Genomic DNA, 16,620 nt, shown 5'->3' with positions numbered 1-16,620 from the left:
TCTGCCAGGCATCCAATTCTGTCACACAATGTGATGACAGCATCTTGTAAAAAGGGGGAAAAAAAATATATATATATATATATGTATATAAAAGCTAATTGGATACATTTTCATCTGTCAGATGTGGAGATACTCTGTTTGGAAAGAGTATTGTGTCTCTTTTACGGAAGCACAGATAGAAATGAAATATAATTTCTGTATGTTTTGTATTTAAAACTTCTAGTACAATAGTAATTTTTCATTTTTAGGTGCTTTATACCTTTTCTCATTCCTACTTCAATCATCCTCTCCTATTTACATAAACTTTTAAAAATGTAATTGTTGAGGAATGTAGAAATCTCAGAGTAAATATAAAATGGACCACAAGTCAGACACACACAAATATATCAGGAAACAAAGTTGCTCCTTATAATCTTCTTTTTTGTTTTTTTTTTCCTTCTAAAGTTACCCACTTTAAATGAAATTGAGTTATCCACTTTAAAATGAATTAATGAATTCACTTAAAATAGAAGGGGTATAAGCTGGATGACTTTACTTCACACTTGGGACAGCAGACACTGCTAAACATTGTGCATCAGCTTAGCTAAGAAGCTAACACATTAAGCAGTACTGTTCATTCAAATGCCCCAAATCAGACTTCATACTCCACTTGTTTTTCACATCTTTCCTGATGGGTACAAAAGAAACAACTCCCTATTACCTGACTAAAAAAATCAGTCAGGCATGCAACTTTTCTTGGCTACTCTATTCAACCACATCCTAGCCAAAAATGTCCTTCGCTACCTTCTAAAAAGATAAACTAGCTGAACTACATCTACAATCAAAATAATCTGATAAACTGGTTTCACATATTCCGTAACAAATGGCAAAGCAAAGCAGCAAAGCATAAACTGGAGATGTTTGCATGCCATTATTGAAAGATCAATTTGAAGATGTTCTAATTCCCTGCTGTCACTAAAATGCTTTATGTAACAAATACACCATGAAGATTTTTTTTTTTTTTACTTGTATGCTTTTTCCTTTTAATAGTCAAGACTTCCAGTTAATTTGTGCATTCCTTTTGTAGAGTGAGACCATCTTCAGCCTTCTGCAACATCATTACAGAAGTGTGATGTCTGGTACCAACTGCAGTTTATTGAGAGGGTTAAATTTATTAAGAACAGTTAAAATAAGTAATAGTGGCAGATTAATTTCCAGTTCCACAGTTACCATTGCCCCCTATGTTCCCTTCAGTTTTTCATCATTCATCTCTGCTCTGAGTGCTCATGAATTCTATGAGCTGTTTTATTTGGAAACACTATATCTAAGCTAGCTCTCCTCCTACTCTAAGTACCATGCAGAAAGAAAAGTCTGTCTGTTAGCATCTGCCAACTTCCTCCAGGCAGCTTCAGGTAGACAGATTAAAAGCAAACACTTGCACAAAGATTTGTCTGCAAGCAGTTCTTAAAGAACAGAACATGAATTTAAATAATTGCCTGCTGGATGGGATAGCAGTCATAAAACCAAGAAACACAAATCTGAAACATCACCCAGTTATGAAATGTTTCTCCCTGTTACACCTCACTGAAGCTACATGTCACTGAAGATGGTTCTAGCTATTAATCAGCCAGATTCTTGTGCTTCAAAAGCAACTTGCTGATTAAATGACTTCTTAACCACCTGTCAGACCAGCCCTAGGACATCCAGTGCAGTAGCATGCAATCTTTCTTCCTTTTGCAGAAGGGGTTAGGGACTTCCAAAAACCACACAAATAGTAGAAACTTATCCTTCTGGGTAACCTCTAATCCCCACCATTTTTTTCCAGAAATTATAACCCAAATAACCAGGCATCCATTAGACAGAATTTTCATTTTTCTGTGAAGATTTCAGTTTGTCATTCATTCCTCCCACCAAGTTATTTCTAATGTAACTTGTATTTTTTCCACTCTGAAGTCAGCACTTGGCTTCAGTTAGAAACAATGACTCACCCAAAAATGCTGCAATGTGAAAACAGGGACTTAAAACTGTTATGAGTTTCTTATAAAAACAAATCTTTCCAGACCACTCAAACTTAAGGTCTTTAATCCTATCCTAATTATCATAAGAAAGCCTGAATTAACTCTGGAAACACTTGAGTATTCCATAGGCACTAACTCAGTTTTCAAGAGATGCTCAGATAAAAGTATGAAAATAAGAAGGGTGAGAAGGGTAAGCTCATGCAGAATCACAGGAAAGGCACTGAAAACATGAAGAGTTTGTAGAAATATTGGCTTGCTCTTCATCTCTCTCTTAGACAGATACCCCCACAAAACACTGCGCTACACTGAGGCAATGCCACCACTAAGCCCAGACAAGAAATTCACTTTTGAACAGGGCTGCCCAGTCACCCAACATCCTGTGCTTTGGTTTGATTCCCAAAGTGATCTTAGAGCACATGAGCTGGATGCCTTTCAGGTGAAGTCAAACCAGAGGTGCAACAACTGTCTGTGGATGCTGAATCCAGAGAATCAGACTACAATAGTCTCATGCAATCTCCCTGCACAAACAGGATGGGTACTGGGTCCTCTGCACCCATTGTTTTGCTTTTCAGATCCACTTAAAATGAGCTGCACTACTTCCCAACACATACACAGGCAGACAGGGTTCTCCTAGAGGCAAGTAACCTGTATGTGCTTATCCACCAACATACATGTAATTTTTGAAATGCTCTCAGTGGAGAATTTCATTCTTACTAGCTCCATAAATCAATAAGGTCAAATCCAATTGCCCTAGATATATAGGTATTCTCTGCAATAATAACTATGTTTTATTTTCAGAAGTAGAAAATTGTTCTTTTTGCCTCTCTGCCAGAGGCAAAAAAAAAAAAAGCCAATTTCTTTGAGTTCTGTATCCCTCACCAGTGAGCTGTTTCAAGCCAGCAAAAAATCCAGCATTGCAAAGAGAAAAACATTTAACTAAGTAATAGTAGTAGAAATGGAGAGGTATAAGCAAGTCCAGGGAGAAACTGCTGAAAGGGCAATTTTCACTTCACCCATCCTACATTAATGATCAATTTTATGTTAAGTGCAGTAATTGCTGCTCAGCTCCTCACATTGTCATCATGGTTGGAGGACAGCAAAGTTAGGATTAAATATTTACATGAAACAATCAAAACCTGCTTTGAATTGCTCTTGCATACCCACCATTACTAATTCAACTGCACTTCAGTTGAAACTTATCGCTTGAACTAAACTTAAAACTTTCAGCCATTCAGTACTTGCATATATTCTCAAAATATGAAGACCTTGCACTTTACAAATTTTGTTTATCATAACAAAAATTCTCAAGGTTTCATTTCTACCAAACATCTATCCCAAGTTTCTAAAAATGGGAAAAACAATACAACCTTGTCCTTCAAAAAAGACTCCAGCATCTTACAAAGCTTTCATGGAACAAAAACTGCCTTTACTACCAAACACTATCATTTCCTAAAAGACAGCTTCCTTCAAAATAGGCAATTGGACTAATAACCTTTTTAAATGTCCTTATCATATGACAGTTTTGTAGCAATTTGAAACAAGCAAAAGCGATTGTTAAAATCGTAATTGATTATGGAATCATTCAGACTTGAAGAAGGACAGGCTTTGTATCATACCTGTAATAGAGGATTTTTATTTTTAGTCTCTAGCATTTCTGTAATGCATCAGCCTTCACATTTTCAAAAGAAGAGCAAGAGGCCTATAGTAACACACTGTAGTTTGTCACAACCCTGATTTATCCACACAGTATCAGCAGCAGAAGAGCCCTTGGGAGCACACAAACAGGCAGCCCCACCTATGCTCAGTCTCAGTCAAACATCATTACACACATCTCAGTTAGACCCACATGGCTGCATCAAGGTTTCAGCATAATCTATGTGATTAAATTCGCAAAATACAGTTTTAGTTCCTGCAGTTGATGTTTCTAAGAATCTCAGCGCAACTTGAAAGCATTTTTCCCATTATACACGATACTCACCAGCTGGTCAATCATAAAAGGCAATGCTCTCTGACCCCAGTTCTTGCCCCATTTGCAGTAACACCAATTACAAATAAATTTAGGGGGATTATTCTGCTGCCAAATTGCTTTAAGGCAACTAGGTTCTGGCCACATCAGCACAAATGCTGCAGTGAGAACACAACTGGGTTCAAAGCCAATCTGCATTTGTCCCCTGCTCCCACAGCACTTCTCTCATGGGCATACCCAGACAGCACAAGCTACGCCAGTTTCTCAGCGCATGGCAACACACTGAGAGCAAAAAAGGCAACAGAGATTTGGCCAACAGCTATTTCACACATACAACTTGTATATTTTAAGTTCTCTGCTTTTCCTTTCTCTCCTCTAATAGCAATAATCAAATATTTATAATCAATAAAGATTAGAGAAAGGAAAAGGAGAACAGAGACAGTGGCCATAGTAAACACGGTTAGCCCCACTGAAATGGAATAACTATGTGTGGTAGCAAAATTACTTACTTGTGTGAGTGTTAGTAAGGACAGACCTTTAAGTACATACTGCAGTACAGCAAAACCCATGCATATGGATAACTTCTGAGCACACAGCAGACTTGTGGAGTATTTCCTAGTTCCTGGACATGGCTGCTTACCCTGGTAATATTCCAGCTACTTGTTGGGGCAGAATTCAGACCTCAGACTCTTCCATTTTTCATGGAAAGAAAACTCAACATATAGGTCTGAAAAAATGCTGCATTGCCCTCTAGCCCAGGTCCAGAGGGAGCATCCCAGAAGGATCTGCCCAGAGCGAGGCAGCCTGCTGTCCGCCTTGATGCATGCCTTTAGTCTCCTTCCGTATCCGAAAGCATCACGCTTCACTGGATGAGGGCTGTGTGGATGGAGCAGCCACACGGTACACAGCTGGTCAGAAATGAAAGCTGATCTTTTCATTCAGAAAGAAGTTTCACAGCTTGCCAACTAAGTGACACTCCTGACACTGGTTACAGTGCTTCCTGCTATACAGCTGCATGGCATGAATCAGACCAACAGGAAGCGTTCTATCAGAGTTAATTGAAACCTAGAGATACAAATGGAAATAATCATTCAGCCTCTGCTAGCTAGGGATTTAGTTCCCATTAAAAAGGAAGAACTGACTCACTCAGTATTGACAACACAGCTGACCAACAGCTATATGATTTTGTGATGACAGGTCCGTTACTTGCCAATAACATATTAAAATCAATAGCTAGATGAATCATTCTCAAATCAATGCAACTAACTCAATTGTTCTTACTCATCCATAAATATTGTAGACTGATTTAAACTATGATAATAGGTTTACCTTGTCAAGGCAGATTTTAGGAGCAGATGGAAGTCCACGCAATGCTCAGACTCAGAATTCCACTTGCAAATGTGGAAAACAAAGTGTTAGATGACCTACTCCAAAGCCATCAGTCTGTTTCCACAGAAGAAATACTTCATTTTAACATCAAAAGCTGCTTGTCTAGAGATCTTTGTATGCTTCAGGAAGAAGGATTTAATTTTCCTCTCTTTCTTTTTCAGACAAACCACTATCTTCTTAGAAGCTAACTTCCTCTGTCCAGATAATGGAGGTTAAAAAAACAATAATAATAATAATAGTTGAACGAAGACTAAAAGTTCATTTACATTTGGCCACAATTGCAGAAACTATTCAAGCACGTTTAACCTTTCAGCACACCTAAAAAAGTCAAAGTATTCATATGTCCATATGTCTAATATTTGAGCTACATTTGCATCAAGCTTTAGCAAACCAAAAAAAAAACTTTTATACATTAAAGACTAAGGTGATTGCACATTTAAATATGAATAGAATACACATCAAAACACCTGGTGTCAAACCATACTCATAGAGTTTCTAATTCTTTTTTGGGGGATGACGTTTCTAAAGCACTTTGACAATATACAGCTTAGGTTTACTTTCCATTCAGTCTTCTAACATTCTGCTTATATTATCAGCTCTTTTTTTTTTCCTCCAAAGTCTTTATATTACATTTACCAGATAGAAGCCTGAAATATTGAAGCCAGAATTACTGAAGATCTGAAAACTCTTTCATCTCCAAAGTATTCTGTACAAGGTGGGAGAAAAGGTCTGAAGTAGCTGTTCAGCCTTTGGCCCACTGTGTTCACTGGTACTTCGGTCCTTTAGCTACCTCTAGGATCCAGTTTTTAGTTACCTAGTGATGTGTTCTAGCTTAATGGAGAGACCATCTCACTAGTAATCAGTGACCTTACTGTGTGTGTTATTTCATATGTGTCAGGGTAACACCTGTGTAACACCTGTGTACAGCACAGCAAAAAGCTGAATATCATTATCTGGTCCCTGAATTCTGTTTTCCCTAAACTTTTCCTTCAAAACACTAGCCATTTGCAAGCCTAGAGATTAGACCACCATACCTACCCTTCTGCAAGGATTCCCAGGACAGCAGGCATTCCCTACCCGTATCTGTAACACATGCAGGTTATCAAGCAGCACAGCTCTCCACCTGGCTTCACTTGACTGAATATGGAAGTGAACATACAAAAACTTTCCAGGTAGGTTCTTGTCTGACCTAAATAAATGCTCTTCTACCTCCCTGGGTTCTCCCAGATATCTCTTGCAGGAGCCCTGCACTCCTACCCAGGCTGTCAGGTCTAGTGACCCACTTGCCTCAAGACTGTGCAGCTGTTATGGTTTTCCATAGTATTCAATGAGGTTCTTTGAAGCTAACACCTGAGCAAACTGAGATACTCTAGAAAGACATGTCAGAAAAGCTTCAAAGCCTTCATACACTTTGATGACCAAGCTGTGATCCAGTGAATTGTTTCTCCCTGCTAACAAAACACATACAGTCTGTAATCCAACACAATCAATGAAAGCATGACTGTTTCCGCAGCAGGGCTCAAATACAGATCCACAAATCTGAAGCTAGAAGAATAGCTGCAACTCCAAGTACTTGTCTACTTACAGTTGACTTTTAATTCCAACACAACAATCTCCATCATCCTTGGTAATCATCACTTCATAGAACCCACACAACAAACAAAACATAAATATTATGTGTCCCACGTCAGTCAGTTTTCATAGTACTTGACAATGACCACTGCCTCTGGGCTGTTTAATTCACCATTAGCAGTTTCCAGTCACAACACTAAAGCCATGTTAGAAGTTAAAGCTAGAAACAGGATATGACCAAAGTTATTTGAACCATGCACAGGGGGAAAAATGTCTCTGTACAATATATATGTAAATTGATACCCTACTCATTTAATTTTGCATAGATAGGCAGCCTTCATACTGAAAATAAAAATATAAACACTCTCTAAACCCCAAGCAGATTTATAAAAAAAAAAAAATGAACAACTGTATGAATCCCTTTAAGGATAATACTCATCTATACATAATTCTAGAAACAGCAGCTACCATATATAAAACATGACTTAAAGACAGACAAGAAAAGCAGAAAAAGACAGAATGAATTCTTCTGACAAATCATGAAAAACATAGTCAAGTGCAGCCTATATAAAAAGATGGCTGAAATATTCCACGTCTGCTTCAGATTTTTCCAGAATATCACACACTTCACTCTATTTTCAAGCAGGCAATTTGCAACTAAATCTCTGCAAGAATTATATGATCAAAGAAATGTAACAATAAACGAAGCACACACCATGACTGATTCAAACTAGTGTTCACTTCAAGGCACAGGTCTGCAACAACTTATGTTATATTGTAGAGAGATATATTAGAACATGTAGCAAATTATTCACTAGTGAAATACGGTACCCTCTTCTGGAGATGAACTGAATCAGAGTTCTGTTGCACTAACTTTCTTTCAAGGAAGCAGATGGACCTTTATTGCAACCTCTGGCTCACTGGCTGATGTAACCCAAAACATCCCAGATAGCTACATCAATATGTGCAGACCACCAGCAAATTTTGTTTATCATTTGCAATGTTAGGTAGAAGCTGTCTCTGCAGTCTCCATTCTTCTGAAAGGAGGGTATCAGTTTGAATTTATACTTGAGAAAAGCTAAAGATACTGTGGAAAGAATGGATACAGTTGGAGCAGTCCGTAATGTGAGGCCTTTAATCTCTTATTTTGAATGCTCTATGGAGCTTATACAATTTGTACTGAAATGCCATTAAGCTTTTAAATGAGAGCTTTAGGCACTGGTTTAAACAACAGCAACAACAACAAAAAAACCACTCGTGTGCATTGTATATTGATGCTTTGTTTTAGTTAGAACTGTCACATCTCTAATATTAAAATGTAATTGTTTAAATAATTTACAGCATGCTAAGTTTATGAAGTGAGTGATCAAGGCACATATTCCAGAACAGGAATATGTGTCACTCACTAAAAAATCAAACATTTTATTCTGAAAGACAAAATCTCTGCAAACACAGATTCAGCTATTATTTGAGCCAGTTCCTATATTCTACAGTTATGGTTAACAAACAAGAAAGATCAGCTTTAGCAGCCAGATTGTAATTGCAAAGAGCCCTGTGCTGAACCCACTTCCACTGACTTATCGTATCCAAACACCTATAGTCTTCCTTCTAATATGTAACGCAGGAATACTTCTAAGTCATTAACTGAGGACAGTACATGCAATGGACTTGTGATTGGAAATAACATGGCCTCAGAAAGACCAGTGTTACATTCACTGACAATTCTGTATATGAATAAGTAACAGTGAGCATAAACTATTTGAGCCATTACCCCTCAAAGTCCAGGAGATGACTCCGAACACTTGATAAGCACATGAATACAGTATAAACTAGGTACATTTTGGTTGTGCCTAGCTCTCTAGCCAACGTAGAAATGTGACAAATTGCTACTACTCCAATTTCTGCTGAGGAAAGTGTATTACAATGAGGGCAGACTATCCCACTGCCAGGCTGTCTTCATTGGGAAGAAATTTTTATTTGTTCCTCATATGCAGTCTGAACCTCTTATTTCATCTTTTGCAAGTTGCCTTTCTCCTCCCATCATGCATGGCTGTGGAGAGCCCATCCTTTCTCCTTGATGACATCCCTTCAGGCACTTGGGACTGTTGACAGGAGCCTTTGAAGCCATCCCTGCTCCAGACTGAACCAGCCCTGGCCCTCACCCTTTCCCCATGAGGCACATGCTCCAGCCACCAGCCATCCTGGCAGTCCTCTGCTGAACTCACTCCAGATTATCAGTGTCTTTCTTATACTGAGATAGGAGGAGGGTTAGGGGTTATCCAAAAGCACGTGCAGTAATTTAGATGCAGTCTAACGAGTGATGATTAAAGGGGGATAGCCACTCCCTGAGATCTGCTGTTAATGCATCCCTGTGACCACAAGCAGAGTTCATGTTCCTCCTGTTCATTTTCCAGGTTGTATGCATTTGCATACATATGCTTCATGCAGGTGTCTTTTGCCCTGTTTTATCATTCTTAAAGTCTCCCCTATGAATCTACATCCTCATCTAACTTATCCTTACTTATCATGTTGCTCCTTATTTCAGCTCTCCTCAGCGGGTTGCCCAGCCTAATGGCAAAGATTCTCTCACCCCATTTAGTCAGGAAAAACCTCTCCCTGGTGATTCTTGATCTTCAGAGGGTCCTGTTGGTGTACAAGCCAACTTTCTATCTACAACAGTAGCACCAATAGCCACTTGTTGATGTGCAGGACCCATCCCTTCCTCTTCAAGCTCTGGACTCTCAAAACCTTGAGCCTCACTTACCTCAAAGCTGCACAGCCACTCTTCATGTGTTCCAGGTCTCTCCTGACAGTATCATTGATGCAATATGGATGAGCAACAGGTAGCTGGACTAGACAAGCCTGCCAGTTTGTCTGTAACATCCCAGACCTAAGCCCCTAGTGACCAGCAAGCCTCCCTAGACAGCAGCTCACACTGACAAAGGGGGGGGGTCTCTATCCCCTGCAGCAGGGAGTCACTTGTCCCTCTCTCCTGCTGTTCAGCCAGCTCCGTTGCCTCTCCAGACGCGACTTACCTCCCTTGTGTGCCACCAAGGCAGCTGCCTATCTGTAGCTAATAAGCCATCCTTCTGCTGACAGAAATCATGAGCTTCTGGTCCTCCCTTATTCTAGGACTCCATTTGGTGGCTGAACAAGTGCAGACTCTGCCTACTCCTCCTCTTCTTTGGATGGCAGGGTGAAGCTCTTGTCTCTTCAGGGTCTCTACAAAGACATGTCCATCTACTTTCCACCTTCCCTGATGCTACACAGACGGCTGTTCTGCAGGCTGGACACCACATGCCTTGCCCCAGCCCAGCCTCCAAGGCTCCTCTGCAGGCCCATGCTGTGTCAGGGCAGCTGCTGGAGTAGGGCCCAGCTCTGCAAAGGCAGCCACTGAGCTAGCCCATGCCATCTTCAGCAGAGTTCAGCCAGCCTATGACTACTTAAAGACTTACACAGCTCCTTAATGTAGATTCTTCCTCCAAAAATGACCAATGCTGTCCCCAGATAGGAGAAGACCCTGTAATAGAAAGGGCCCATTTTGACCCAACATGGCAATCCCTAAGCATAATTCTGCTTGCAGGAAGGCCAATACACAAACTAGGACTGTCCTGTCCTTTTATATAGCTGCCTCTTCAAGAAACAGCTGCTAGCTAGTTTGTATTCTGCACCTGCCATAGCAAAGGCACTACTCTTTTCCAGCCTTTCAGTCTAATAACAACTGGTAAGAAAGGGAAGCCCAAAAAACTTGCAGGAGGCTCAGAATAGCACCATGTGCAGAGAAACAAATAGGACACAGGCATAAAACAGTTGCTCTTGTCACAGCCACTGAGAGTAACTAGTACATAAAATTATTCAAGAGGATCCAGGAAAAAAATAAAATTCTTATTAAGTGGAAATTCTTCACTCCCAGTGGTGACAGTCAGTGCTGCTGTGAGAGTCCTAACAGCCCCCAAGAGCCTGTAAATTATATATAAACACAATTTTTATCACTGCAAAATGCTGACACCTGGTTCTCTCTCAAGTTGTATTTCATATATTGAATTTAACACTCACAATCTCATATACATATTTTAGACATGGATTGTTACATATCAATGTTAATCTAATGAGTGTTTTCATCTAACACTTTTTTAGAACAAGGTTCCTGCAAAAATATTTCATATTGAACTTGAATAAGCAGTTCTGTGCAGAAAAGTGCTCTAGTGAGACTGTAAAGGCAACTCTGAATTCAATTTCTATCATAAGAAAGATTATGTCCTCCAATCCTTGACTTTGCTCAGCTCATTTGTAGGCACTTTGATTCTTTCTCTTTCAACTTTCCCAAGCCCTACCAAGGACCATGCAAACTATCAGCATCATTAGTTGGGCAGAACGCGTCGAGCACAGAGGAAAATCCGTCAGCATTTTGGAGCTCTGAATGCAAACAAAACTAATCCATGGCCTTATTCCACAGGAGTTTATTTTCCCGGTAAGTTATTTGCTCAATAAATCTTGCCACAAAATCTCTCTGATATTCTCTCTGTGATTCTCCCTGGGAAGCTAGAGAGCACGGCTGGGGCCCTCTAAACGCAATCATAGTAACTTGCGTGCCTGAATTTCTCAAGCCTTCCCGACCACAAATACCGAGGTAGAACTGAGTTTGTATAGCTTTGATATGAAACCAGAACTCAGAAGTCCTCAGAGAGCTCAATTCATCAGAATTATTTGTGATACAGAGACTCATGCCTTATGTAGCTTAAGATGAGAGACTATGAGAACACTAACTGGGGCCTTCTGTAGTACAGCAGTGGAATACAAAGCTCTTTGAAGTGTGTCACCCACCAGCAGGTGGAGGGAGGTGATCCTTGCCCCATACTCAGCACTGGTGAGGCCACACCAGGAGTGCCATGTCCAATGCTGGGCTCCCCAGTACATGAGACATGGAGCTACTGGAGAGAGTCTGGCAAAGGATCATGAAGATGATGAAGAGACTGGAGCATCCCTGCTACAAGGAAAGACTGAGAAAGAGCTGGGACTGTTCAGACTGGTGGAGGGAAGGCTCTGGGGGAGGAATCTTAAAATAAATACCTGAAGGGAGGGTACAAAGAGGAATGGGGCCAAGCTCTTTTCAGTGGTGCCCAGGGACTGCACATGAAGCAATAAGCACAAACTGGAATACAGGAGGCTCCCTCTGAACATCAGGAAACAGTGCTTTACAGGAAGGGTGACTGAGTTGATTAACAGGTTGCCCAGAGAGGTTGTGGAGATATCTGTCTCTTCCCTGCAGATCTTCAAATGCCATCTGGACACAGTCTTGAAGAACCTGCTGTAGGTGGCCCTCCTTGTGCAGGTGGTTGGACAAGATGACTTCCAGAGGTCCTTTCCAGCCTCAACCATTCTGTGAGTCTGAACTTGCACTTAAAAGCCTAAACCAGTAGTTTTTTCAATTAATTAAAAAAAATAAAAAAGATCACCCTTTATACTGTACACAGAGGAAGAGCAGGCTCAGTGTTTAAAGTCTGTTTTTTGATGGTTTGTTTACACCATTCCCTTACTTAAAACAACAGAAATAATACTAAGCTTTTCTATCTCATAGTCCACATTAGTGCAACATTTTTATCCTACCTTCTGTAAGAAAAAAAAATGCCAGCTTTTAATTCTCCAACAAGAGGCTGTAACTGATCTCTCCTGTGCTGTGCAGTAATTTTAAGAGTAACTTGGAGTCTTTTAAGGGTAATTTGGAGTCTGGAGATGAATAATTTAAATTAATCTTTGGCGAATTTAAGACTAATTGTAGGGGTAATAAACACCTCTACTTGGAACCCTTAATTACAGATGAAAAACTATAAAAACACATTTGTTGCATCATCAGAAACCTCAAGACATGATCCATCATGCAAACATCACAAGAAATACATTATTCCTTCTGTTTAGTAGAAGGTGTTATAGATGTATTACATTTACTTATGAGTATGACATGTTGGTAGAAAGAAAATTAGGACCACGTTTGTCTTTATTATTGTGTTTGTCCGTTCTTCCACCATTGCTTATACCATTTTGTGCTGATGATATTCGATATCCATTCTATGCAAGCCGAAAAGGAAAACAATTTGCAAGGTAGTGGAAAAACAAGTACTGTATCTTAATATAGAGGAACTCCCATGGGCTATTTGCTCACAGGAAAAACAGTCCTATTGGACTTCATGGATGCCCACGAAGTAAAAAAACCTCACAATATAAACCAGGCACATAAGATTATTTAATGTCCACTGAAAAGAATCGACTACTTCATATACACACACACACGTATTTTATCCAAATCACCAGCTATTGTTATCTAGCAAAAGTGTTCAGATGCTCCTAGAAAATGATCAATGTTACAAAAAAGCCTGAGAAGCATTTTAGAAATATAACAGCTTAAAATGAACTGTGACAATCACTCTTCAGCTACGAGAAGACAACAATCAGAATTTGACAGGGAAAAAAAAAAAAAAACTTGACAGTTGAAATCAGTTTAAATATTGCAGCACTGAGTAATGGTTTCCTAAAATTTCACTATTCTCTATGCTCACCCATGTTGTTTTACAACATAAAGGTTAAGGGCGGGGGGGCAGGAGCATTATAATGGAAGGAAAACCTGGCTGGCTGTGAGGACTGCCAAAGAACAGCAGATGAACATATTAATCATTGTTGTATCACAAGGAACTCTGCACAGCAGGACTAAATTACTCTTCAGAAACAAACTTCCTCAACCATCTTTTGCTGTGATCACCAACATGAAACTGTGTACAGCTATTGATGAGACAATCGTAGACCTTTATAGTCCAGCCAAGCAGCAAAAGCCCCAAACCTAAACTAGATCTATGCATATTAAAAAGATGAAAAATGCCTTATTGTTCCCTACGTGAAAAGAGCCTCATACAAAGGGTATTTGGAGGTTGTTCTTCCTGTCTTTTTCAGGTGTTCTAGTTGTCAATTATTTGCACTGTGCTATTTACACATTTTGTAATAGCTATTTGCACAAGAGTTAGTTGCAGGTTCACAACAGCCTGAAAGCCCTGCAAACAGGACTATGGATGTATTCTGGCATGTTACCTACCATCTTGACCAAAAAACCCTACTACTTGAAAGAAAAACACCCCACAAATATCACATATCCAAAAAAGCCGTCACTGCACAATACTACAAATAACAAATAATGACTCTACAGCTGCTTAAAAACAAAAACAAAACAACAAAAAAATGCCTTTCCAGCCTCTTACATGATGCATATTCTCACGAGAAACCTTGTAGGTAGTAGAGGATCTTCGCCAAAGAGGATCAGCAAGATTATGCTACTTAGTAAATTAATCCTCTGTATGGTTCCAGGAAGGGGTTCTGGTTTCTCATACATTTTGTGAAGAAATAAACTCCTACTTTAAATGAGTTTACAATCACACACTAATTAAATTATAAGGTATAAAATGAGCCTTTCTGCAATTAGATGAGGCATTTCTAATACAAAGCTCAGGTCACTGCTGGTTTAAAACCAAAGCTGATGAAAAAGCCAAAAACAATTACAACACTACTAGCATTTACATTCGCTCCCAGTCTCTCACAGAACCAGAATATACCAGGGTAGCTCAGAGAATAAATATTCACAGTGCTGCTCTAGCTACACCCAGTTTGAACTGGCCTGAGATACCAGTTAAGGCTTGCACCACTCTGTATGACTCCCCTGTATTAGACATACACTGTCAGATTTAAAATTAATATCACAGAAGGCACAACATTTTTGTGTTGATCCCTGCAGTAAGGCAAAGACAACTTAGACAAACACAATCCCTAATGCAATTTTGCAAAAGTAGTCAACAGTTTATCCACTGCATTAAACTCTGTATAAACAGACACGGTAATAAATGCTGGTTTTAAGTTTCCTCAAATTCTCTGCACAATTGGTCCATAATCATCTCAGTCCTCTCTGAAGCTTAGTATCCTACCTTATTTCATTGGTTGCAAGTTGCCTGTTCAGTTCCCTAACATTGTGCTCAGTGGAAAAGGCTGCTCTGCCATGTCCAGCCATTCTAGAAATAGTAATGCAATCACACTCAATGTGCTTGTTCTGTGTTTGGTTCCTTTGAGAAGTTTCCTTGTTGTTTTCTTTCAACCCTTGGGGAAATATATAAATGGAGCGCTTAAATTGAGCTCATTTTGTAGGTTCTGAAACATCTGTGTGAGGTAGCAAGGAAATTCAACAACCTGTACGAACCAGCATTGCTAAACTCACTATGACTGTATCCCTGTGTATGCATACCAACATCAAAAAATCATCATCAAACTTGGAAATTATCAGCAAATCAGCTGACAAACTTGCTTAAGAAGTCATGAATGGACAGTCAAAGAGATAACCACCTTCTCCTCCCAACAGTGTTAAGGCCAAAGATAGAGGTGGGTTATTAAGAATAAAATACATGATTGCCCATCCCCAATGCCTGTGCTTTGTTAATTACTTGCAGTTTCTAAGATTTCCAAATTCTTTTTCTTTTGAAGGCAGTAAGAATAACAGGCACAAATTTGCAATTTAAACTCCACTGAAAATCATACCCAGGTACAAATACATACATAGTCATAATCCTCTTAATTCATATTTAAAGCTGATTAATTATTAAAAAAAAAAAAAAAGCAGGCCCCTATGATCCTCTTAGTGGTGATCTGGGAAAGAAAAAAATCAGGTAAATATCAAATCTGTCCAGCGGAAAACATTTCTTTGACACACTGAAATCACGTTCTAAAGAGAAAAGCTTATTCGCAAAATATTTCTGTAAACAACAGCAACAGTTTCAAGAAATATTTTAATACCCCTTATATATTGCCATTTCTTCCCCAAATCAGTAAGCACGTGTGCAGCCTCGCTGTGTAGGGTGTTTGTTTTAAGACAAACAAAATCTAATAAACATTCACTCCTCTCAAGGTTTCAGAAGAGGTTTCAGAACACAGATGGACCTAAAAAAAAAGATTGGCCAGAACTCACTGTGATGAGTGGTTCTCTATGAACTGTTTGAATTCAAACTACTTCAAGTAAACTTACATGTGTCATTGATAATTAAAAATATCAGCAAAGCCTAATCTGAAAAGTTAAATTATTCAGGGATTTTTTTGGTCACCTAGAAAGTTCATTGGTGCCTTATATCTTCTTGTAATGAACCCAAGCAAATGAGGGTTTGTTTAGTCTTTGACTATCAAATGCACGGTTGGGCTGAGCTCACAGAGAACCATTTAAGAGAAACCACACTGAATTAAAACATGTATTAGTTGTTCTTATATAGCTTCTAGCAGAACAGTGACATGAGATCCTGAGTTTAATTAAGTTTAAAAATAACACACTCTTTTAAACAATATACCTATGTTTCTCATTCTTCCTTCCTTCATCTCTTACAGCTTGTTTTATGGTTCAGAAAATCCTACACTTAGAGAAGACAGGAAAGAAACTTGCTAATTATTGCTAACTTGTAAGTGAGGTGACCTACAGCTCTTTTCAAAAGATGCTAAGTGCTTTTAAGGTTTTCTCTCTTTGTACTTCAACTTTTTGCAAGGAAGATTTCCATTCCACTGTTTAACCCTGATGACACCAAGTCTGCATCTGTTGCTGCACATACACCAGATGGCAGCAGTCTCTCTTACCCCACACCACCTCTCTGGTTCCACTCAGAAGAAAGATTTCAGCCACCACGTGCA

The sequence above is a fragment of the Anser cygnoides genome, chromosome 2, assembly GCF_040182565.1.
Source record: "Anser cygnoides isolate HZ-2024a breed goose chromosome 2, Taihu_goose_T2T_genome, whole genome shotgun sequence".
NCBI classification, from domain to species: Eukaryota; Metazoa; Chordata; class Aves; order Anseriformes; family Anatidae; genus Anser; species Anser cygnoides.
This window is presented reverse-complemented; position numbering follows the sequence as displayed.